Source organism: Monodelphis domestica, chromosome 7, assembly GCF_027887165.1.
Source record: "Monodelphis domestica isolate mMonDom1 chromosome 7, mMonDom1.pri, whole genome shotgun sequence".
NCBI classification, from domain to species: domain Eukaryota; kingdom Metazoa; phylum Chordata; class Mammalia; order Didelphimorphia; family Didelphidae; genus Monodelphis; species Monodelphis domestica.
Genome location: NC_077233.1, coordinates 39146082 through 39173235, shown reverse-complemented (window position 1 = coordinate 39173235; position 27154 = coordinate 39146082). Strand labels below are relative to the sequence as shown.

Genomic DNA, 27154 nt, shown 5'->3' with positions numbered 1-27154 from the left:
CATTAAGACATATATCTCCCTAAAGGATTATGGACTCCAAAGCTATAGTTGTTCGATTCATTTCTGCCAAAAGATTTTTCTGTCTGAAGCACTTATTCCTATATTCAGCTTCATTCAGCCATGTTCATCACTTGATTTTAATATTTCATTTCTTTACTCTATTATTTATCACTTCTCCCTCATTTCCATCAAGGATTTGATGCAGGCCTCAATTGAGTTTCCATTATCCCAGCACCTAAATATAGTTTTACTACAATAGATATTAACCCTGTACTTCAGTGGTGTAATGAATTATGTCAGAGCCTTCCATCATGAATTTATGTGAAAAGGGCCTGTGGTCATTAATTCGCACTAAATAAAAATGAGATGCAGCTTCATTTGCTCTGTTTACTAATAGTAATGACATGAATCAATTGCTATGGTCTGTCTTCTCCTTGATATCTCTTCAAATATGGAGGTTTAGAAAATGAAGATTTTTTGCTTGCACCCAAGGCAAGAACCATAAAATGGACCTGCATCAAACATAGAAAATACATTGGGTAAAGGAGAAGAAGGGAGGAAACACAGAATAAGAGACTTTGAAACCTCAGAACATACATTTTTAAATGGGGAGACTGATACTAGTGGAAGTGATGAAACTATGCATGTAAAATTTAGTTCCAATAGAGGGATCAGGTTGGGACTGCACCTGGGATGAACTCATCATGAAGAAAAGAAGAATGCCAGCTGGTGGCACCCTATTTTAAATAATTACTTTTGCTAACTAGCTGCTAAGTATATTTCTTTTCACCTGCCAAAAGAGTATCCAAATTGGCAGAAATATAAATTTTCAGTTTCCAGAGATGGCATAGTTAACCCATTCTTGGTATAAGTTTGTTTTATGGACTTGCAAAGGGAATTTATTCAGAAAATTAAAAAAAATAACAGTCAGATCACTTAATATAACAACCACAACATTTTACATTTTTATGTTATTTGATAACTGAATTTCATGATGAAATTAGAATATCACATTTTCATGGTGAAATCAGTACTTGCAATTGAAATTATCTATTTCCATCAATAATTGCTCACCAATATTTTTTGTTAATCTGGAAGTGCTCCATTGGCTGGATTTAGAAACATATTACATTTATTTTTGTGCGCCCAAGATAGTTTCGCTGGTCTCATACAATATGTCAAAAAAAGCTAATAATTAACAAGCATGGGTAAGTTCATATTTTCTTTCTACATTTCTTTCATTTTACATCAAAAGGGTGACCTTTAAAGATTCAATTCAATTCAATGACATTTTTATTAAGCACCTATTATTTGTTAGGCATTGTGAAAATCAATGGGCATACAAAAAGAGGGGGGGAAAGAGACAAAAACAGTTTGCCCTCAAGAACTTACAATCTGATGGAGGAAACAACATGCAAACAAATATACACAAATCAAGCTATAATAAATTGAATGAAAAGGAAATAATTAACAGAGGTAAGGAATTAAAATTAGGAGGAGTTGGTGAGAGATTCTTATACAAGGGAGGATTTTCATTGGGATTTAGAGGAAGTCAAGAAGATTAATAATAGATGCAGAAAAAGAAAAGCATTCCAAAAATAGGAAATTAGTCATAGAAAATGCATGGAACTGAGAAGGGATATCTTGTTCATGGAACAGTCCAAAAGCCAGTGTCTCTTGAACAAAAAGTAAGTGTTAGGGAGTATGGTGTCAGTAGACTGGGAAGGTGGGATTGTGGAATGGAAAATGGATCAGATTCAGAATGGACTTGAGGTAGGGAAAGCCACTATTAGGCTATTGAAATAATCCAGGTGTGAGGTGATGGGGGAGCTCACCAGAGGGGTAAATGTTTCTGAGAAAACCAGAGGACATATTTGAGAAATGTGGCAAAGGTGAAATCAATCAAGCCTGACAAAAGCTTGGATGGATATGGAGTATGAGAGATAGCAACAAATTTAGGATGACTTCTAGATTAAGAGGCTGAGCAACTGGGGAAATGATGGTGCCATCTACAGTAGTAGGGAAGGTAAGAAGAATTAGAATTTAATAGGAAAAATGATGCTTCTCTTTTGTACTTCCTAAGTTTAAGATGTCTCACGTACATTTAGGTCTAGATGTCTGAAAGCCAGCAGAGAGACTGGGGCAGGAAAGGTAGATCTGTGAATCATTATTATAGAGACAGTAATTAAATCTATGTGAGTTGATGAGAGAGAAAGAACAATATTGAGAAGAAATAAAAATAAAGGAATGACTAGTCTACCAAAAATATAAAGTAGCTTAAAATATGTATCATGTGAATATATCCTGCTATATATGTGGGGGCCATGAGCAAGAGAAGAGGACAGATGTCTAATTACTTTACTTACTCTTTATATATTTTAAGTGTGTCTAGGTATATTTAATCTTTTCTCAGAGATGTGAGCCCCTTCAGAGCTGAGTATATTTTTCCTTTCTTTGTAACTCCAATTCTTAACATATAGTTTACCCTTAACTGTTGTTTGTCATTTTTTAAATAGTACCAATGACATCACAGGGTGATGTCTTGACTTGTGCATGAATTGGATTTAAGTGAGGCAGAATTGCACAAAGTCATCAGCCTCACTCTTTCTTCCAGTCTCTGAAGTCCAGTGTCTAGAAAAAAGTCAAGATGACTTGCAGTGACCCAGGATACACTATGTAGCATCCCAAGCATATTCACATCTATGAATCATAAATGACTGTATGATTACTGTGTCTCCAAGCATAAGGTTATACCAATGAGGCTTGTGAATGTAACCTTGAACTGGCCATGTGGCCCTTGGCTAAGACAAACTCATTAACATGCTCGGACTCAATTCCCCAGGAAAGCGTGGTATGCAATCTACACACCCAAAGGTGTTCCCTCTACCGTGCCACCCAATCTTAATTGTCTATACTTTGTGATGTGGTTACTATGTGCTTGGGAGTACAGCCCAAGCAGGACAGGATTAAATTCAGAGGCAAACCCATGAACTTCCTCTTGGATCTTCAATCTTCTCTAGTAATGACTCTGTCTCTCTCTCCTCTTAACCTTCTCCTTCCCCGAGGCTGTAACCATCTCAGCCTGCATTCCCTACCTTAATCTCCTCATCCACCTAGTATTCCTTTGTACTCTTACTTTCCTATCAAGGGGACTATCATAGGGGTTGCCTGCCCTATCCAACCACTGACTTGTCCTTGTCTTTCATTCTCCACCCTGGTTCTTGGTTGCTATCTCTCCTCGGTCCCATTACAAAGGTGAGCCCCTTCCCTTGTGGGACCCTGCTGGTCAGGGAAGTCCATTAAGGAAAACCACACACACTAGATGATCTAGACATCATCAGTGTCTAATGAAACTCTACGTCCCACCCACCCACCCACAAATGCTTCAATAGCCTTCATGGTCATTGGAATAAATTGTCCATCTATTCCATCAGAGGAAATCTTCACATTCTTTTACTAGACACCCTCTTCAATGCACTGATGGATTTGTGTCCCAACAGTAAAGCTCAGCCTGCTTTAACCCTTCTGCCAAAGTGGTTTAGCAGGATGTGTAGAGTGTACATGCTAGATTCTTGGAGCCTCAAGTGAGAATTGAATGAGAAAGTGAATATCAAAGGGGAATGAGTAGCCCCAAAAAGGGCTCAGTGAACCCTCATACAAGAGGCACTAGTCCTCCATGAACATTCAAAATACCCTTTAATAAGTGATTATTGACAGACTAATTAACTACATAGGCTCATTTGTGAACTGTGCATTCATCCTCTCAGGAATGTCTATGTTGGTGGCCATCAGATGAAATGGTGGTTTCTTTCCCTCTTTCTACACTAGTAAATCACAAAAGCTATCTACCGAGGCATAGAGGAGTTGTGACCTGCATCCTGAGAGGGAATTCCCACTCTTTGGAAATCATCTATCCTTGAAGAACAAACAATGTGATAGAAAGGCATCAGTCAGTAACATACACATCATGTGTTAAAACTGAAGACATTTCTATTTTTTCTATTTAGATATGTACAAACATGTGTCTTAGGGTAATATCTAAGTCAAGATAGAAGCAATTTTAACACTTTCTGCAGACAGAGGGGAAGAAATTCCTGGAAAAAGTACAGAAGAAATAGAAGACATGAATCAAAAATTAGATTTATTAGTATTAGGCAGCAAAACTAAAATGAAAACATAAGGGAAATCCATAGGGAATATTAGTCTACCACCTACAGTCTGACAGTTTTATGTTTCCTCATAATTTAATATAATAGGGGTATGTAGGCACTAAAGCATTCAGGTTAAGTATTCATGAATAATAAAATCATCTTCATTTTAGCTGGTCACATATCCTATTCATATTATTTTACTATCTTACAAATGAGAAGACTGACAGAGTTTAGAATGTGGCAAGATAATTTAAAAATTAACTGCTTAAACTCTTTAAGCCCTAAATTATTTCCATTTTTTAAAGATAGAAAATTTAAAAAATAAATAAGGTTTAAGGAGATTTTTTCTCAAAATACAGAAAATATTACTTGATAAATTATGACACTTATCCTTCATATAATAATTTGCTTCAAAAAGGAGATAAGTCATATCAGTACTGCTACTTTTAAACAAACAATAATAAATTATATTAGGAAGGTATTAGGATATTCCCAAAGGGCTAATGAAAAGTTCTCAGGATATGAATAATAATAACTAGCATTTATATAGTCCTTTAAAGTTTGGGAAGATTTTTTTTCTTGGAACACATCATATTTCATCCATTATAATGTACAACTACTCTTTGACATATATATTACATGTGTGTGGTGAGCGAAGGTAGGGAAAGGGAAGATAGGTAGGCAAATGATTCTTTTTGACATAGGAGGCTCTCAGAAAGAAAATACCCTCTACTAATACAGGTCTGTCTACACCTGTTTAATAACCTACTTTTAGAGAACTCCCTTTGAACACTGTGAAGTTACATAACTTGGCACAGGGGCAATATTTATCAAAGGAAGTATTTGAAGGCAGATGGGTCTAAATCCAAGGCCAAGAATCTATCCTATATGGCTTTTAGAAAATATATGGGGTCCTAGAAATCTTAGTATAGTTTAAGCTTTTTTATTGAATTTAGGATTAAGTACTTAAGCTTTAATAGTTTTAAACTGCACAAAAGAGGAAATTCAAAGGTATTTAGCACTGGACTAAAGGTAAGGGACATGTAAAGTTGGTGGAGGGAGAAGTTTCTCATTTTGTTCCTTGGGTGGATAAGGATAATATCAAATTACAGTACTTTCAATCATTATATACACAAATTTATTCTCACAAGATGATAATGTATAAATAAATGATAAAGTTCCCTTCAGAGTTGGCATCCCTAAGTATTGATAAGAAAATTTCTTGTACACTAGAAAATCATAAATTGCATAATATGACAAATTTTTTCAAAAATATTATCTTTAATTCATTGTCCCAGCAAAGAATTTTTCATCACTTTCTGAAAGACACTGCAAGTTATTTTTAATATCCTTTAATATCCTTGATAAATAGATTAATCAAAGAAGGTATATTCAGACTAAGTAATGTTTCGATCAGTGCTCCCCTCATTTCCTGAAATGTAATTAAGTTGTTTCAAATGAATTCTATATTTGTAAAATGTCAAAATTGTTTGATCATCTATCTTCCTTGACTTTATTCTTTATTAACTATACTAATACAAGATTCCATGATTTCACTGCTTTCAGTAAGTCTTCACAACATACTTTTTTTTTCTTAAACCCTTACCTTCCATCTTGGAGTCAATACTGTGTATTGGCTCCAAGGCAGAAGAGTGGTAAGGGCTAGGCAATGAGGGTCAAGTGACTTGCCCAGGGTCACACAGCTGGGAAGTGTCTGAGGCCAAATTTGAACCTAGGACCTCCCGTGTCTAGGGCTGGTTCTCAATCCACTGAGCTACCGAGCTGCCCCCTCACAACATACTTTTTGCCATAGTAGTTGGTTTCATATATTTTGGGGAACAAAATAAACTTTACAAGCAGTTCACCAAAACTCCAGTAAAGGATTTTTACTTTACAGGAATAAATTGTGCAAGACACACACCCACAACCTTCTTCACCCAGGTCTAAATATGATTATTTTCCAGACAGCTACTAATTGACTATGATTTGACTCCAGTGACTTTGTCTTTGAGAACTTCCATTTCCACTACTTCTACTGAAGGTCATTAAACGAATACTTCTCTCTAGTCTTAACTGGGAGTTGACTGTTCTGAAACTGAGTATCTTTCTTGGTCCTCAATTTAAGAAAAACCTCAGCCACACTACATTTGATTCTATTTTCTTGACATTTTTTCAGAAGATTCAATTGGCTCTTATACCAAAGGGGACGGAGCCCAGCAGATGAACTGAAAAAGAGACTATTTTCTGATGATGGATAAAACTGAGGAGGAGGAAGATGATGATTAAGAAGCCTGGCTGCACTTCTGACCCACTGACCATTTGCCCACTCAATGCAGGAGAAGTGAACCATTTCTGTTTAACATCTATCACCAGGAAACCCCTTGGTGGGCAGGAGTCTCAAATGGAAAAAGAAGAAAAAGAGCTGACTTGGAACTGAGCTTGGAAACATTTAAGACATTCAGTATTAGTGCCAAGGAACAAGTGACAGAGAACACCACCCAGGTCCAATTCACACTGCCTAGGAAAAGCCATCTAGGAATGAACCCTACATAGTATCTCATTTTACAGGAGATTATGGATAGCTTGAAAGTTCAGAGGGCCTATATTCCAATTTGCCCCAAGGTACTGAAAACTATTTTGAAATTTTCAGTGCTATAAGATGGAGTTTATGGCCCCCTAAAGTTCTTTAAAGAACTTTCAAAGAATTTTGTGGGGGACCCTTGATGAGTTTCTCCTATAGGCCAAGCCAATGTTATGACCTCCTCATGCTGGCTGCAGGCACTGGCCTGCTGCCCATGAGGACCTTAGGCCAAATACCTTTTCCCTTAATCATTCAATAACAAGTCTTCCCTATTTCTCAATGCTATTACTCAATGCTATTACTCAATGGTAATTAAGTATACCAATCATTTTCAAACAGATCTGTGTCCAAATTTATTTTCATATCCCAATAAATTAATTTCATTTATAGCTAAATAGAGCTCAAAGCAGTAAAGTCAAGGCTTCCTGCTTGTATTACAAAAATAAAAATCGAGCAGTTGTTCCATAAAAAGCAATAACAATTATTGAGTGCTCTGTGCCAGGATGGTATGGTTACTGATCAGAAGCCAGAGATCCTGTAGAATGAAATCAAGTGTGTCTTAGGAAGTATTGTTAATAAGAAGACAAGTGGAAGTAATGGAATTCCAGCTGAAGTATTTAAAATTCCAAATAATGATGCTTTCAAAGGGTTCAATATGTCAGCAAATTTGGAAAACCCCAAAGTGGCCAATGGATTAAAAAAATATCAGTTTATGTCCCAAACCTAAATAAGGGTGATGACAAAGAAAGTCCAAATTACAAAATAGTTGCATTCATTTCACACATCAGCAATATTATGCTTAAAACTTTACAAATTAGGCTTTAGGATTTTTAGTAAAAATTACCAGAAGACGGTTTTCAAAGAGACAGAGGAAATAGAGACCAAATTTCCAACATTTGATAGATTAGGGAGAAAAAAATGGAAGCAGCTTCTGATTTGATATTCCTGAGTTCAAAGATCATGCAGATGGATACTGCTGCCATGAAATTAAAAGACACTTTCTCCTTCAATGTAAAGCAACAGCAAATCTGGATGGCATATTAAAAAAGCAGAGATGTCACCTTGCCAAAAATGTCCATATAGTCAAAGCTTTGGTTTTTCTAGAAACAACATATGGCTATAAGAGTTGAACTATAAAGAAAAATAAGCACCACAGAATTGACACTTTTGAATTGCAATTCTGGGAAAGCCTTTTGAGAGTCCCTTGGTAAGCAAGTAGATTTAAACACACCCTTAATCCCTCCAAAAAACTCTGCAAAACCCACTATACTTAAATTAATTCAGACTATTCACTGGAAAGCCAAATACTGGAGCTAAAGTTTAAATACTTTGGTCCCATAATAATAGTACTCATTGGGAAAGATTCTAATATTAGGAAAATTGAGAGTAAAAGGAAAAGAGGATGGATGAGCTGTATAGTATCATGAAAACAATGAACATCAATTTGAACAGAATTTGAGAAATGCAAGAGGATACAAGGGCTTGGCATGCTATAGTCCATGGAGTCAAAAAGAGTTGGGTATGAATAAATGACCGAACAATAATATTCCGGATCTGTACTAAGAGAATGAAAACAATCCCTCTAAAAATGTCACTAAGAAATTTTCTTCTGCTTATTCTTCTAGTAAGAAAAAAAATTTAAAAATTAAAATGTAGGAAATATAAGAGCCAACATATTTAGGTCTACTTCTCAGCTGCAGGATATTTGTTCCCTAATGAAAGAAGTATGTTGTCCTAGCAAAGAGAGGAATATAATCAAGTCATCCCCCCTCTTCTTCAAAATTACATTTTTATGACATGCCTACAACTTAAGATATAATAGCTAAAAATCTTCCTTTTCTATTATAAAAAGAAACTGTGAAAATTAAATAGCTGTAGATGGAAGTTTGAAATAATTGTACAAAACAAGTCTGACTTTTCCATGTTAATGTATAACTAGAAAATGAGCAATCAAAATTGGTATAACCTTTTGCCAGGCATGCAAACTCTTCTCTTTTTGATGAGTTATAACTAACAGAATAACAGGATCTTGGAGTTGAAAAAGGCTCAAATCACATTGCAATATGCCTCTAGAATAATTATGAGTTTAGTGGTAACTGATAGACTGTCTATTTTTTTACATTTCCCCCAATACACTGTCCAACTCCTCTCACCTACTTTAGGGCTTAGACTTATGTAAAGAACTTTTGCAATATTTTCACTCTCATTCCATTCTTTTAAATCATTGAAACTTTAAGACTGATCATCTCTATTCCTAAGTTATCATAAAAAGCTTCTGATTGATAAATGGTCCAAAAGGGCAACTTGATTTGAAGTTCACTTTATTTGGGATAACTAAATTCACTCAATTGTTGATGAATTCTTTTAAATGTTTATCAAAAGGGAACAAGAGTAATGATCTTTACTATCACCAGGAGGTGTTTTTGGGTCATTCACATTGTGAACCTCAGAGAATGCATTTCTTTAAATAGGACTCATGGTCCATGTTGACCTTTGTATAACTGATGCCAACCAAATTCAGGGGGGGGGGGGAAATCACTCTTACTACTTAGGATGGATCAATGGATCAAAAGATTCTGAGACAATGCATGAAAAATGCTTTTTCATTTAAATACTTTCCTTTAAAAATATACTAAACAGGGCAACTAGGTGATTCAGTGTATGGAAAGCCAGGTCTAGAGAGGGAGATCCTGGGTTCAAATGTGGCCAGAGGCACTTCCTAACTCTGTAACCTTGGACAAACCACTTAACTCCAATTTCCTAGTCCTTACTGGTCTTCTGTTTTGGAACCAAAACCCATTATAAATTCAAAGACATAAAAGTTTTTTAAGGTATTTAATTGCTTTGCTTTAGAAAATAAGTACATTTTAATTAGTAGTAGAACTCTAAGAACAAAAATCACAGAATCAGACACTTAGAAGTAGAAAGGACACTAAAATTTCCTAACCCTAAAATTCCAGCACACCAACATCAGATCATGAAATTAGAGGATCAATAGATTAATGAGAAGTTGCAGGTCATATATCTGATAAGTTTAAGGGACAGAATTTGAATCCAAGTTGTCCTGATGCTACAATGAGTGTTCTTGCCATTGATTCTCAGAGAAGTTTTTATATTATTCATTGCAGTTCCTCTGGAACTTTCTATCTGTTCATCTCCAACTCTTCAAGTACCAGGTAAAATCCTATCATCTATGAGATGGCTTCTCCAAAATCTCTTAATTTGAATACCTTCCCTCTGTTGATTATTTCCAATGTATTCCAGATACACAATGTCTGTACATGTGTGTGTGTGTGTGTGTGTGTGTGTGTGTATTTATGTGTATATACGTATAGCTTGGATGTTATTTCTTCTTTTAGACTGTGAGGTGCTTGATGGCAATGTCTTCTCCCTCCCTTTTTTCTGTCTTTGTATCTTCATTTTTTAGCACATTTCCTGGAACTAACTAGGTGATTAATATTTGTTTGCTGACTGATTGGTGGAAAAAGAACTCACAATTATTAAGAGGCATAATTATTGACTAGTGGCTAGACTTAGACATGGAATATGGAAGATATAGGTTTAAATACCAAATTGGCACTAATAAAATACCTCTAGACAAATCATTTAATCTCTCTGAGTCTCTATTTCCACATGTGAAAAAATGAGGACAATAGTAGCACTCCCTTTAAAATGTTACTATTGGGAACATTAGGATAAAATTGGTATAATTCTTTGTAAACTAAAAGACCTATAAATAATAGGTTATAATATTATAATTTAGATGTCATCAATATATAAAATAGATTATAATAAAAAGTATTATGCAATATATGATAATAAATAATATTAATATAGTATACATATATTAGGTTTTAATACATGTTATATATTATATTTATGTAAATATATAATATATGACTTTTACTTTATAATCAATTATATATTATAAGTATATTATTATATTATATAACAATATATTATAAGAAACAAACTATTAAAATGCTTCACTTATTCAAAGCATTGGGCTTACATCAATCTCTTATTTCCACTTTAAAGATAAGTAAACTGAAGTGTATAAAGGCTAAATGATCAAGGACACAAAATTAATGTATCAGTCACAATTTTAAACCAAATGGCCTATCATTAAGTTGCCCCTTCCCTATTTTTCCACAAATCGTCCTCTGAGCATTGACTTAAAATGCTGTATGTCTGACACCGCACTTTTTAAAGTTCTCCAATACCAATATCCATTTGTTGTGTCTCATTCCCCAATTTTTGTTCAAGTGATATATGTCATGGTAGATTTATATTTTTTTGTGACTCAACTTGTGTATAAATAATTTTTGTATGATGCTCTAGTCTTCCTTTACCTCTTTATTGTTCCATTGTCCTTTTGCTTACAGTCATTTTAATTCTTCTTAAAACATTATATCCCCACCTTTAAAACCCTGTATCATCAGCCAGGGAATATTGATAGCAAAGAGATGGGGATTACACTACTAGAGCAGTTAAAGATTTTGGAAGGCATGGCTTAGTTTCCCAAATGTGATGTTGCTTAATTTCTTACTCCAATGGAATTCCTACTCTAACTAGTTATTTGTGCTAAATAATTGATGAAGACATAACTACTAATGAACTAAGTCAATTGGCTGTCCATTTACTACTCCATGTCATAGTCTAGTCATAGTCGTCTTTCACCTACTTTCTATTCCTGATGTGAAGAGTTGAAATGATATCTTACGCATCATTATGACTTTCACTGATTAGTCTGGAGTGTTTCTATAGGAAATGACAAGAAAACAAAATAAATAAAATGAATTTGGCCAATATCTTGAGCTAAAGATCTGGCTTTCTATTGTGGGAAGAAAATACAGAAGACATAGATCTGCAGCCTTACCCAGCCTATGTGACTGGAAATGTCTGATGTCCAAGCAGCATCGGCTATATAAGCTTTCGACAATTATTCAACAGAGGTAATGAACAGGGCCAAGTATTCTGAACATGTTCAGTATGGGGGAGGGGAGGTCTTGAACAGGCTGATGAAATGATCATTGCTAATAAATCCCAGGGATAGAGGTTGTGACCAGGGCACCCCACTTTTCTCCTTTTCCTTCTCAGTTCAATTGTTATGACCCTGCAAGACTAATCTAGGAGTTCAGTTATTTTTCTGTCACAACCTCAGAGTGTGTGTCAAGGAAAGGGGAAATACACAAGCACTTTCATCATTGCAAGATTTTTAATATTATTTCTATTTCTATTATATCTTATTTAAATCACACAGTTACAGCTTATCAAACTATTAGAGAGAAATCCTTCTAAGTGATTAAAAACTACTTAATTAAATTTCCTGACAAAACTCATTTGCAATATCTTATGATCAATAGGAAATACTCCTTTTAATCTTTAAGATACCATCTTTCAAAAGCTGTGCGGAATCATTATAGCATTTGCTGATAGAAGTGCCTATTAGAACATTGAGCAAAATGAGACCATCAGTCACTATTAAAGTCAATAATCATTTATTAAGCATCTATGATGTACTGGTCACCATTCCTAGTTTTGAGGATCCAAAAAGAGGCAAAGCACAATGCCTGGCCCCAATAAGCCCACAATCTGATGGAGAGAAAATAAGCAAACACATATCTAAATTGAAGTTATGTACAGGATTATATAGGAAGTAACAAATGAAGGAAAAGTACTGTAATTAAAGAGGCATTAAAAAAGCCTTTTTGGAGAAAGTGAGAGTTTAGTTAGGACTTGAAGGAAGCCAGAGAAACCAGAAAGTACAGATGAGAAGAGGGAGAATTTCAAGAATGGCAGAGAAAATGCAGAGAATTGACAGATGGATTTTCATGTTCATTAAAAAAAAAGGAGGCCAATGTCACTGGATATGAGTAACTAACAAATGATATCTTCTGCATCATTAGAATCATAAGAAAACAGGAAAGGTTGGTGGTAGGAAGCCAGACTATGAAGAATTTTCATTACCAAACAGAGGATTTTAGATTGATATTAGAAACAAGTGGGAGTCACTGGAGTTGATTGAGTAGGGAAGTAACATGATCCAATTTTCACTTTAGGAAAATCACTTTGGAGTGAGGAGAGATTTGTGGCAGGAAGACATACCAGCAAGCTATTAAAATAGGCCAAGTCTGAGGTGATGAAGGTCTGCCCTAGGGTGGTAGCAATTTCAGAGGAAAGGAGAGAGTGTATGAGAGAAATTGTAAAGAGTAGTCTTAACAACAGATTGAATATGGAAGGTGAGGGATAGCGAGGAGTCAAAAATGGAACCTAGGCTCTTAGTCTAGGTATCAGGGAGAATGATGTTCCCCTCTACAATAATGGAGAAATTTAGAAGAAGAAGGGTTTAGGTGTGTGTATGTGGGAGGAATCATGTGTTCAGTTTTGGATATATTTTTTTTAAAGATATCTACTGAATATCTAGTTCAATATGTCTAAAAGGTGATTATAGAGGTGATTATAGATCAGAAGAGAAATTAGAAAAGACAGGGAAATTCAAGAATCATCAGCATAGAAAATATAGTTTTATCCATGGAAATTGATGAGATTATCAAGTGGAATCATGGAAAAAAGAAAGGAAAGTCCAAGTGGGTGTGACTTGATTAAGGATCCAGCAAAGGAGAAAAAGGACTGATTTGATAGTTAGGAGGAGAACCTTCATCTTCAACTTCAGTATCATTTGTAAAAATGTCTTACTATAGTTTGTTGTTTTAATAAAATTGAGAATTGCTCCCATATTTCATATCCTTCCCTACCTTGAGAATCATCTCCTATAACAAGAACATTTTTAAAGAAAAAAATAAAATAAGAGAGAAAAAAATTGAAAAATTGGTCGATTCACTCAAAAAAAAAAAAAGCCTGAAGGTATTTACATGGTTCCACACACTTGTACCTCTGATGTCTACAAAGGAGTAGTAAGGGGTATCTATACAGTTTCATTATTTGGCCCCATGCTTCTTTATAATTTCACAATATTCATTTATGATAATATTTTGTATTTGTTCTTTCCATTTAGTGTCGAAGTCACTATATACAAACATAATAACATAGATGTTCCCTAAAACCACATCCACTATGTAGAATCACACTTTTAAAACCACAAAACCTCTAAGGAAAACACAGTTAGCCTACAATATTCAAACACTTCATCAGAGACAAAATAAAAAAAAATAGGAATCTATTTAATTTTTTTTCTTTCTCTACTCTTTCTTTTTTATTTTATTTAATTGACTTATTCAGAGCATTTTTCCAGGATTACAAAAATCATATTCTTTCCCTCCCCTCCCTTCAACCCCCTCCCATATCCAATGCACAATTCCACTGGCTTTAACATTTGTCTTTGGTCAAGACCTATTTCCATATTATTGATATTTGCACTAGGGTGATCATTTAGGGTTTATAACCCCAATAATATCCCCATTGACACATGTGAACATATTTTAAAATGATAGAAAAATTTTATGAATATTATATGGATAAGAAAAGCATACATACTACACTCAATAGTGTCCATGTCCATGAAAGTTTGTTTTTCATATCCTTTGACCATTTACTTGGGGAATCCAGTAAAAATGTACTTAGATTTGGCCTTCCTGTCACTTAAGTTGGAGAAATTGCTAAATATTAGAAGCTTCATTTATTTCTCAATGAAACAAAATTAATATTTCCTAGAGGGGGAAGCTACATGGCTCAGTAGAGAGTTGAGAACCAGCCATAAAAAGGGAGTTCCTGGGTACAGATCTGGCCTAAGTCACTTCATAGCTGTGTGACCATGGGCAAGTTATTTAATCTCCATTGCATAGCCTTTACCACTCTTCTGCCTACATAGTATTGATTTTAAGAAGGAAAGTAGAAGTTTTTTAAATATCTATTTGAAATGACTCACAGGGTTAGTTTTTAAAATGAGAAATAAGTTAATTTATGTTTAAATTATTTAAATTACCATATAAGGCACTAACAGATTTCTACATTTTATATATGAGTTTAATATGAACAATTCTATACATTTGTTATTGCATATATGGGTATATGTACATTCTCACGGGTAAGGTTTTAGTGTAATTTAATACTTTAATAATAATATCCATCTTTTAGAATTCCTAGATAGTTTAAAAATATTGTGATAGAAAATTACAAGCTCACTTTAAGTACAGGTAAATGTAAATAATGCTATTTCATATGCATGTTTGAAAATGTTTCTAGACTCTACTTCAGATGGAACTGTCATCTTTGTATCAAGTCACATACATCTAATTTCACTTCTAAATTGATATGAACTTGATCATTTAGAGTCTACATCCCCAATCATATCTCCATCAACCCATGTAATCAAGCAGTTGGTTTTTTCTGTGTTTTTACTTCCACAGTGTTTCCTCTGAATGTGGATAGCATCTTTCTCATAAGTCCCTCAGAATTGTCCTGGGTTATTTCATTGCTACTAGTAGAGAAGTCCATTACATTCTATTGTGCCACAGTGTGTCAGTCTCTGTGTACAATGTTCTCCTGGTTCTGCTCTTTTCATTCTGCATCAATTCCTGGAAGTTGTTGCAGTTCACATGGAATCCCTCCATTCATTGTTCCTTTTAGCACAATAGTATTCCATCACCAACAGATACCACAATTTGTTCAGCCATTCCCCAATTGAAGGGCATCCCCTCATTTTTCAATTTTTTGCCACCACAAAGAGTGCAGCTATGAATATTCTTGTACAAGTCTTTTTCCTTATTATCTCTTTGGGATACAAACCGAACAGTGCAATGATTGGGTGAAAGGGCAGACAGTCTTTTAGTGACTCCCTTTGTGCATAATTCCAAATTGCCCTCCAGAATGGTTGGATCAATTCACAACTCCACCAGAAATGCATTACTGTCCAACTTGAACTTGAATCCAGGCCTCAGGCTAACTAATACTATCCTTGAATGTGTCCAGATGGCAAACTGTGTATTTGAATATGCTAGTACATTTACAAGGATTTCACCATCTCAACTTGGGGTCTGTCTTTTTTTTAAACCCTTACCTTCCATCTTGGAGTCAATACTATGTATTGGTTCTAAGGTAGAAGAGTGGTAAAGGCTAGATAATGGGGGTCAAGTGACTTGCCCAGGGTCACACAGCTGGGAAGTGTCTGAGGCCAGATTTGAACCCAGGAGCTCCCATTTCTAGGTCTGGCTCTCAATTTACTTAGCTACCCAGATGCCCCCCTTGGGCTCTATCTTAATATATCCCTATAGTGGGATATAGTAATCAAAAAAGCTAATAAAATTATTGCCTGTTGCATTAATTTATGGATGCTATTGTTGAAGTGAAAGCTTGAAAAATTTGGAGGATGTGTTAAAAAGAAAAACCAAGATGTTACCTTAATTAGAAGTTGTAAACAGGGAGCAGCTGGGTATCTCAGTGGATTGAAAGTCAAGCCTAGAGACAGGAGGTCTTAGGTTCAAATTTGACCTCAGATACTTCCCAGCTGTGTGACCCTGAGCAAATCACTTAACCCCCATTGCCTAGCTCTTACTGCTCTTCTGCCTTGGAACCAATGCATAGTATTGACTCCAAGATGGAAGATAAGGGTTTATTAGAAAAAAATAAGTTGTAAACAAATCATGTTAAAGAACTAGGCATCTTTATCCTAAAATTTTGTTGGCTTATTTCATGACAGTTCAAATTCTAACATTTTCAGGCTTTGTTCCCAGTTCTACACCCCACCACCATTTGTTAATGTTCTCTCTTTTAACATCAACTTCCATATACCCTGTATATACCTTGAATTTGCTTAGTTATCTATATTTTCTTTCTCTCTCTGTAATGAAAGCTCCTTGAATACAATGGATTGATTACAATTCTTTGTATCTCAGGACCCAGCACAGAGCCTGACATATTGTGAGCCATTAATAAATGCTTATTGACTGATGGACTAATTGAATAAAGAAGGAAATACTCAAAGGGAGCCCTGTGACTTGTTCTTCTCTTTGGCCTCTGAGGAGACATAGAGGAATAATGCCAGCTCAAGTTGTAAAGAAGTGATTTCAGACTTGATGTTGGGATGAAGACAAAGAAGTATATTACCAAACATACCCACAAAAAGGCTTCCTCACAAAGAGAGGTTTTCAAAAGTTAGGAGGTTTTTTGGATGGAAGCAAGTAGATAAGTAATATCTTAATAAAGTGAATAAATATCCACATTTATAGGCAATATAACTTGTCAATTTTTAAAACACTGATAAAATTAGAAGGAATCAGTAATATTTCTGTTAATGACTAATCAACTAATATTAATAATTAATATGATTTTCATATGGGAAGTACCTAGTATGTCACATTTTTAAAAATCAATATATTCTAAAATGAAGGAATTAAGTATTGTTCATATGGAGAGGACAAGGAGAAGAAGGTGATGATAGCTGTCTTCAAGTAAATGAATTGCTATCTTTCAGGAGATTGGTTTCTTTCCTGTCTGTCTCTGACATGCTAGATGTGTGAAGTTAAGTAAATCATTTAATATTTCAGGGATCTAGGGAAGTCTTCAAGAAAATTAGTTACAATACTAATTGACTGTGATACACTCTCTACCAATGAAATTTGGAGGTGCCAAATGTCATTGGTAGAGAGTGTTTCACAGTCAATTATTAAATAAATTTTTATTTTGTGTTTAACATGTGCCAGATGCAGTGCAAAGCACAAAAGAAATACAACATGAGAAGAGAAGGCACTAGTATCTGGAAGACTGGGAAGGGCCTCCTGAAGAAGATGGTATCTGAGCTGAGTCTTGAAGAAAGCCATAGTAAGAAGAAGTAAGGATATAGAGCATCATGAAAAAGGAATAGAAAGTAGGTCAGTGGAGAATAGTGGAATTTATGGATATGAGCAGAGTATAAAAATTCTGTAAAGGCAGGAGTGGTTCAGATTATAAAGTGTTTTTGGTACCAAACAGAGGACTTTGTATTCTATCTTTGCAGTAAGAGGAAGCCACTAGAGTTTATTGTGTGGAAGATAACATAATCAACTTTGGTACCCAAGTATAGGATGGATTGGATATATTCATATCTCACATATATTAATATAAATCACATGTTTAATGAAGGTAGAAATGCTAATGTTTGGCAAGATTTGATATGAATAGTGAATAAGAGTTTATTAATCAAGGATGACATGAAATACATGTGCCTCTGTGACTAGAAGGATGATAATATCCTGAGAGTTCTAGAAAAAGTCAGAAGAGAAAAGAATTTAGTGATAAAGATACTGTAATCTGTTATTTTACATGTAGACATGGTTTTTAATTATTACATCCTTACATTCTGTGCTCCATTTTCGCTCCCGCATCACTTTTTCCCCATTCCCCAAGATGGCAGTTAATATGACATAGATTATACAAGTGCTAACATGAGTATATATTTCTATGTTTGTCACGTTGTAAAAAAGACATGTCATTTATATAAGAAAAAACTTATAAAGGAAAGAAAGTAAAAAAGATGTTTCAATTTGCTTTCAGATCCTATCAGTTTCCTTGTGATCATTAGTCTCTTGGAGCTGTCTTGAATTCTTGCATTTCAGATAATAGTTAATCCATTCACAGTTGATCACCTTACAATATTACTGTTATGGTGTAAAACATTCTGCTCATTTCATCTTGCATCACTTCATGTAAGTCTTTCAGGTGTTTTTATGATGATCCTGTTCAGCATTTCTTATAGCACAATAGTATTTCATTACAATCATGTATCAAAGCTTGTTCAACCATTCCCCAATTGATAGACATCCTCTAGCTTTCCAATTCTATGCCACCATGAAAAGAGTTGCTGTAAATATATTTGCACAAGTAGGTCCTTTGCTTAATCTTTGAACTTTTTAGGAGAAAGACATAGTAGTTGTATTGATGAATCAAAAAGGTATGCAGGCTTTATGGTCCTTTAGAGATGGTTCCAAATTATTCTTATTCTCCAGAATTGTTTAACAGTTCACATCTCCAATAATAATATATTATTGTTATTATATTATATATTTTATATAATAATATGTTATTTTCCATATTCCCTCCAACGTTTATAAATTTCCTATTTCATATTAGTCAATATTATAAATATGAGATGGTCCCTCAGTGTTATTTTAATTTGTTTTACTCAAATTAATAGTGATTTTGAGCATTTTTCATGACTAAGAATAGTTTTAATTCCTACATCTGAGAATTGCCTCTTTATATTCTTTGACCATTTATGAGTTGAGTAGTGATTTGCATTCTTTTGCTTTATTTCTCTATATATTTTCAATATATTTCTTGAAATCTGTTTTGAATTGGGTGAATTTGAGATTTACATTTGACATTTTACCCAAGATATACAAATGCAGTTAATTATAAATGTGAATATGACTGAGGAGAAAGACTAGGGCAAGATACACACACACACATATAGACACACACACATATACACACATATCTGGGAATGATCTACTTAAGGATGATCATTGAACCAATGAGTGCTATTTAAGTCACCAACTCAAAGAATATAGAGGAAAATTGAGGAGGGTCCATATGTGGTCCATCTAGACACCCAATCACCAGACTTTCTTTACTTTTATAATCTAAGTGTCCCTCATAGAGTTAGCAGAAAAAAAAGTCCAGAAAATGGTCTGAAATATGAAGAGAAAAAACAGATATAAATAAAAGAAACTCTGTAACAGATATGATTCAGTCCTAGGATTGTGACCTTCATTCCTTTCTAATCCTTTCCTTGACCAGAACTTTTATTTCAGAGTATCGAAATAATTTCTCTGATTGGAAAGGTCCAAATTGTTGTTGAATGCTCAGGGCAAGACAAGGACAAAAGCATAATTATCTGGAAAGAATTGTGGGCTTTTTTCTCTCTTCCTTTTTTTTCTTTCTGCTATCCTAATGCAGCACAACTTCTATATGAGGAACACAACCTCAGTAATATACAATTTAGATGCAGTCGTTCTCTCTAGCAGAGAAGTCATTTTGATTTTGTTAGCTTCTCCCTTTGAACAGTTTAGGTATGCTTAAAATTATGATGGCATTTAACTGCCTGCAGTTCCGTGAATTCATTAATGGCATTAACACAGTAGCTTTTTAAAACCACATGGAGTAAGATGCTGCTATGGAACTAGCAATATATTGATAGATACTATTCTTGAATCAGTCAGCTAGGAGGGTCTGGAAAGATTTCTCAATCCAAATTCTTCATACAAATGACCCAAGATTACACAGCTAGTTAACGAAAGAGTCAGGAATTGAACTCATGTGTCTTAATTCCCAGGCAATTGTTAATGTGGTTGTAAACTTAAAAGTAAAGGGGCCTTAATGACCCTTTGACTAATCTCTTCATTATTGAAATGATGGCAATGGGGAAACTGAGGCCCACAGACAATGTTACTGTTCCAAAGTGACATAGGTAATCAGTGTATTAGCTAGGGTACAAATAATATTCCATTCCTCTAAAGCACAATGCCTACACATTCCCTTTAACCCTAATTCTATGTAGTACCCCCAATCAACTGGATTCTCTTGAATTAAAAAAGAAGTGAAAAAAATAAAGCTTCCTGTGTTGTTCTTCTAGATCTCAGACCTTTAGGAGTCATGTGGCAGCAGAAATTGTGCTGAATTTGGAGTCATGAATGAGGATTTGGCTCTTAAGTCTGCTCCGTACTACCTTTGAGATCTTAAACAAATCATTTTTTCTTTCTGAAACTCAGGGATTTTTTAGCTGTGAAATTAAGGAAATGGATTAGATGACCAAATGAGTGCCTTACAATATTAAATCTACAATCCCACTCCTTCAAATCATAAATAAACTCAAACTCATTTAAAATTCTCAATGATCAGCATGAAAAGAGTTCCACATGAATAATTATAAACAGTAAGCATCAACAAAATTAATTTGAGAATTTGACTAGAATTCACCTAAGGAGAAAGCAGCAAATTTAATGTCTTCATTCTTATTTTATTTAGGCAGATATATTGCTTAAACCCTTGTTAATTGGCTCATAAGAATTCTCAGCCATGAAAGTAATCTGATGTCATATTTAAAATATGTTATAGAGAATCCACCCAGAAGATAGTTAGGAGTTCATTAAAATAGCAATATGGTTTAAATCACATCTGGCAATCTGCCTGCAGTGTGAAGAGATCGGATGTAACCAGGACCACTTTACAGAGAAAACTACAGAAGTTAAGTGATTTATCCACTGTACCAAAATTAGTCATTGATGAGGCCAGAGTTGGAATATAAATCTGATTTTAATTTGTTTTCCACTGAACTATTCTGACATCTTAGGGTGGAATTTTTGATAATGTCTAGAAAATCTTATTATAAAATCTCTACAGGACTTCCAAATTCTTTTCATCTTCCCCGATGACTCCAGCTAAAATGCACTCCTCTTTTTCCTGACCTCTTCATTCATTTTTAGTCTATATTTTCAGAACTTAGCATTGCATTTTATACTATTTTAATTGATTTCTAATTTTGTTATATACCTCTTTTTACTCCGCAAAAAATATGAGCACATTGAGGATGGGGGTCATGACTTGGGCTTTGTTGTGCCAATAATAGCTAGGAAAACGCTGCTGTCTTCATAGACTATTGATTAACTCATGTGATAACATATTTAGACCTAAAAGAGACTTATGAAGACATTTAGTCTAAGCTCTCTATTTTATCGATGACCAAACTGAGGCCAAAAGTGATGTGATGATTTACCCAAAGGTCCCACGGATAGTTCTAAAGTTTGAGCTAGATCTTTTGACTCCAAAGCCAGGTCTAAGTATTAGGAGAACGTTGCAAAAAATGTAATACCTAAATCTGCATTGCTATGAATGAACCAAAAATGTCTCTCAGAAGCAAATGAGCAGATTGAAATAACTATTCTTTTAACACCACAGGAGAAATAATTCACACATTTCTTTGGGGCTTTAATGTTTACAAAGCTTCTCCTTTGTAATACTCCTGTGGGCTAAGTAGGGCATGTATGATGACCACTATTATTTAGAGATGAGATATTTAAGCATTCCAGTGGTGAAGTCACTTAGCCGTGGCTACACAACTACTAGATATCAAAGCCAAGATATATAGCCAGATTTTCTGATATTTTTGACCATAGCCTGAGGTTTCTCTGCAAGCAGGAACATATGAGTCATGCGTGTTTGCCGCATCCCCTATGAGTAAAAGCTATTTATGACTGGAAACACTTTTTTTAGGAAGAGACTAAAAGACATTTGTTGTGTAGGATAACCAGTTGTAACTACACCAATAAATGCCATTCAAATTGGATAAACACATCTTTAAACATGTACATATATACATGTATGGTGTTATATTACTACTTTGAGTTTCTATACTCTCTGCACACATAACTGAAAAGGAGTTCTGTCATTTAATTGGTAATAGGGAACTCTTAGTCAAAGAAACTTCTCTGGGTGGTACAGTCTAGCCCTTCTTTGCAATTTAGTGTCCTACAGAGTTGTCTATAGTAGAGTATTAAACTCAGGACCCTCAGGATGTTTCTAGTCCATAACAGAACACCAGGTGTGACCTGAACTAGATTCAAATGTAGATTCTATCAATATTTTTAAACCCTTGCCTTTTTAGTATCAGTTCTAATATAGAAGAGCCACAAGGGCCAAACAATTGGGAATACGTAATTTACCCAAGGTCACATAGCTAGGATGTATCTGAGGTCAGATTTTAAACCAGGTCCTACTCACTCCAGGCAGGATGCTTTATCTTCTGTGCTACCACAGAACCCTGACCAATCGGATTTTAAGGTGTTGGTTACTTAAGGTATTAATTAAAAATAAATATACAAAAATGTAGTTTTAAGTCAATATTTGGTTTGTAGGATCCTTATATATGGTTTAATGGCTCCTGTTTCTATTGAGTTTGACAGCACTGGAATAGGGCACTGAAAGAGTAAGGGACTTGCTCTGGATCACATGACTAACATGGATTAGAGGTAAGGCTTCAATCCGTTGATCCTGATTTCGAGTCCTTGTATTCTAGTGTCCGTACATCTCTATCTATAGAGAGCTACATCTCTAACTATCATCTATTTATCTTTCTACGTATTATGTGTCTATTTTTCAATCCTAACATCTATCAGTCTATATATTTATCTATTTTTTTGCTAGCTATGTATCAATAGATCTAATGTAAATCTACTCATTCTATTTATCTATCATCTATCTATCTGTCTGTCTGTCTCTCTGTTCATATAAAATATCAAATAACCTAGAGTCAAAATAGGGTAAATGTTTTTTCTAACATATATTGATTTTATTACCTCATTTCTATAAATATTTTCTCAGGCTTAATTGAGACAACTTTCACAGTCAGTCTCAAAAGAATTGTTATGAAAGGACTTTATAATTATATGCATGAATCTATATATGGAAGTAGACATCTGTGTACACATATATTAATTTACACACATTTGTGTTAAAAAGCATTTGCTTTACATGATCCTTTGAAATGTTCATATTGTAACAAGATTATATCAATGTTGAAAAAATGTGGTTGGTTACTTCTGGTTGACAACATGAATGAATAAGAAATAGTCAGAGGTGACTAATCACCCTCCAAATAACCACAAAAACTACCTCAAAACTAATTCTAGAATAACAGCACTAACAGAAGAATGAGTAAAGCCTGTTCCATCCCAAAACAACATGGAAAGACAGCAATAAGGACTCATCTCACTGGAGTACAAATAGAGAATATCAAACAAGACTCAGTGGAACTTGGACTCAATACAGTGTAAACATCAGGGTAAAGAGCACAGCCAACACCACTCAGCCTCAGTAGTGTAAAAGTGGAAACCAATGCAATACAGAAAAAAGGTAGCAACAGGAATAAAATGCTCCCACATAGTCTAGCCATAACAGAGGCCAATACATGACACAACATAAGAAGCAATTGGAGGAACTCAACCCAAGTCTAGTCTCAGTAGGATTGGGCAGAACCCAACCCAACCATGAATGAACATAAGTGCTGTCCCCATGCCCTACCAGGGACTACATCCTGTGTCACTTTCCCCACTGATTGCTGGGTAAACTGCTTCCCCCTCTTTAAGCCACGCAGGGAAGGTAGGAAACACTCCCATTGGACTACTGGGCAGGAGGTGGCTGATGTAGTCAGGCTTAGGGAAAGGGAGAGGTGAGGGACAAAAGCATTCTGTTACCCTCTAGTTATGTGAGCCATGATTCCCCCAAACTTAGAAAAAAAGTAAAACAGCCCCAGCTTTTAGAAAAAACCCTTTCTTTATATAAGAATTTAGGGTAACACTAAATGGTTTGCCTATCAGAATTATGGATAAAGGAAGAATTTATGTCAAAATAAGACATAGAAAACATTATGAGTGTAATGCAGAAAGGGTTTGGGGATGGTAAGGGGAACAAGATCTAGGAGAGGATGGCTGATATTTAGGGTTGACTCAGAGAGAGGAGAGGGGGGTCTGAAGATTTTCCCCCTTCTGCCTTTCCTCCTTAGCTATGGCTGCTTTCCCAGATTTGCTCTTGTCCCTCTTGTCCCCCCTCCACTACTTGAGACCACAGGGTTTCTTCTTAGGAAGATGTCTCTCCCCTTAATCTGTTCACTTACACTTGATTCACAGCTTTGGGAAAAGATAACTAATGTCAATTAACTTAGTCAGGGTAATAACAAAGGAGTAACTGGCAGGGGAAAGAATAGGAAAGGAAAGTGGGTAAAGGAATCCCTTGCTCTAGCTAAAACCCTTTTTCTCCCTCCTCGAGTTTGGGGGGAACTCAGGCCCTGGTAAGCTAAGTCTAAGCCTGGTAAGCTAAGTCTAAGCCTAAGAAAAAGTCAGATTGACTGACCCTAGTTTGGCCCCTTGGCCACAGTTCAGACCCAGGGCACCAGCAGCTGAGGTAAAGTCTGACAGAGACTCTAAATGTCTTTCTCAAGTTTCTCTTCAGTGAGTCCCTTCAATTGGGAAATCTTGGGGGGAAGGATTTCCAGTCACAAGCAGGAAAAAGTGGGTAACCCTCAGGAGAAAGTCTTATTCACCCCCTCTCTCTTCTACTTCTCCAGACTGAGAGCCCAACTCCGCTATCACCCAGAGTCTTCTCCTCAAGATTCCAACCTCCTAGGAAGGAAGGAAAGGAAGACAGATTCTTCCTTTAGTGCCAGCCTCTGTCACATGAGATATAAAATATATAACAAACTACACTAAATTAAAAAGGTTTTAATCAAACCAAATCAATTGCAGTCAAGATTAAAACATAGCAATCATATTTGACAAAGGTTTCATTTTTTCAATATGTAGAAAATTGAGTTAAATTTATAAAATTATAATGGGTTTTCCAATTGACAAATGGTCAAAGATAATTCTCACATGAAGAAATTAAAACTATCTTTAGTCATATGAAAAAATGCTCAAAATCAGTTTTAATTGAAAAAATGTAAGTAAAAATAACTCTAAGGTGGCATCTCAAAACCATACGAGTGATTAACATGACAAAAAGTAAAATGATAAGTGTTAGAGAATATGTGGAAAAATTGGGACATTAACACATTGTTGGTGGAGATGTGAATTGACACAACCATTCTAGTGATCAATCTGGAACCATGCCCATAGGGCCATCAAACTGTGCATACCCTTTGATCCAGCAATATCACTACCAGGTCTCGTTCCCAAAGATATTAAAGATAGAGAAAAGGACATACCTGTAAAAAATATTTATAGTAGCTCTTTTTGTGGGGGCAAAGAACAGGAACTGAAGGGATGTTCATCATTTTGAGAAAGCCTGAACAAGTTGTGGTATATAAATATAATGGAATGCTATTGTGCATTCCATTACAATGGAATTACAATTCCAAATTACAATGAGGATGATCACAAAAAGCACTGGAAGTCTTACATTAAGTGATGCAAAGTGAAGTAAGCAGAACCAGTAGAACTTTGTATGCAGTAACAGAAATAATGCATGTGAATTACTGCGAATGGTCCAGGATGACTACAAGGGACTCATGATGAAAAGTTATATCCACTAGCATAGAAGGAACAGAGTTTGAATGAAGATTGAAAACATATTATTATTCACCTCATTTTCCCCATGAATTTTTCTCTAGTGTAAGCAATATGTTTCTTGTTTCACATGATGATTATGGAAATATGTGTTACATGAAAATATATGTAAATATATATCATATTACCAACCTTCTTGGGAAGTGAGGAGTCCATAAGGGAAGGGGAGAAAATGAATTGGAAAATGACATAAAAATTAATTTTAAAATTGGATTGTTTTAATCTGGAAAAATATGATTAATTTTTTAAAATAATAAATATAAGGGAATCTGTTAAATGAAAAATATCAATCTGTAAAATGCATTAAGTGAGAGAATAGTATTGAAGAAATATAGCTCACAAAGGATGGATAAGTGAAATGCATGATTTAGATGCTACTGCCTGAGATGAGAGAAGAATTATAAACACAATATAAAATTCAATTTTCCAAACGGTCAAGAGGTAGGTTCTGAGATCAAGCTGTTCTCCATATAACTCTATTTTTTTCTGATAACACTAAGTATTTTTATAGGGATTGACATTTTCTCTTCAAACTCATCTTGTTGCTTTGAACTGTCAAAACAATTTTGTCAATAAACTGAACTAGTTCATCTACAACAACTTGAGTTTTTAAAATGCTTTCTTGAGACTTTGCAGATGTTGCCACTGAGAGTTCTCATCTTTATTTGGTCAGCCGGACATTGAGCCCCTCTGCCTTGGCTGTCACACCCATCTCAGCCTTCTGTGGCCATTGACAACTCCAACAAGTACTTCAACATCTGAGTGGAAAAGAAGCCTCTGGGCCAGGTTACTTTTGAGTTCTTTGCAGACAAATTCCCAAAGACAGCAGAAAACTTTCAGGCTCTGAGTACTAGAGAGAAGGGATTTGTCTACAAGGGATCCTGCTTTAATAGATTAATTCCTGGGTTTATGTGCTAGGGTGGTGACTTCACTCTACATAATGGCACTGGTGGCAAGTTCATCTATGGGGAGAAATTTGCTGATGAGAATTTCATCCTAAAACATATGGGCCCTGACATCCTGACCATGGCAAATACTGGACCCAACACAACTGGCTCTCAGTTTTTCAGCTGTACTGCTAAGACTGATTGGTTGGATGGCAAGCATGTGGTCTTAGGCCAAGTGAAAGAAGGCATGAACATTGTGGAAACTATGGAGCATTTTGGTTCTCAGGATGGCAAGACCAGCAAGAAGATCATTATTGCTGACTGTGGACAAATCTAATAAGTTTTTTTGTTTGTTTGTTTTGGTTTCATTTTTAGTCTTAATCGCCAAACCATTCCTCTGTAGCTAGAGTGAGCACCCTTGAATTCCACCTGCTCTTATAACCTTTCATCTTTTTGCTCTCACTTGCTGCAATTATCTTTGGA

At 35.1% G+C, this 27154-nt stretch overlaps 1 pseudogene; it reads left to right on the top strand.

Moving 5' to 3' along the window:
• The first annotated feature begins 1704 nt into the window (after positions 1-1704).
• On the top strand, positions 1705-27008 carry LOC100021662 (peptidyl-prolyl cis-trans isomerase A-like; annotated as a pseudogene).
• The last annotated feature ends 146 nt before the right edge of the window (positions 27009-27154 follow it).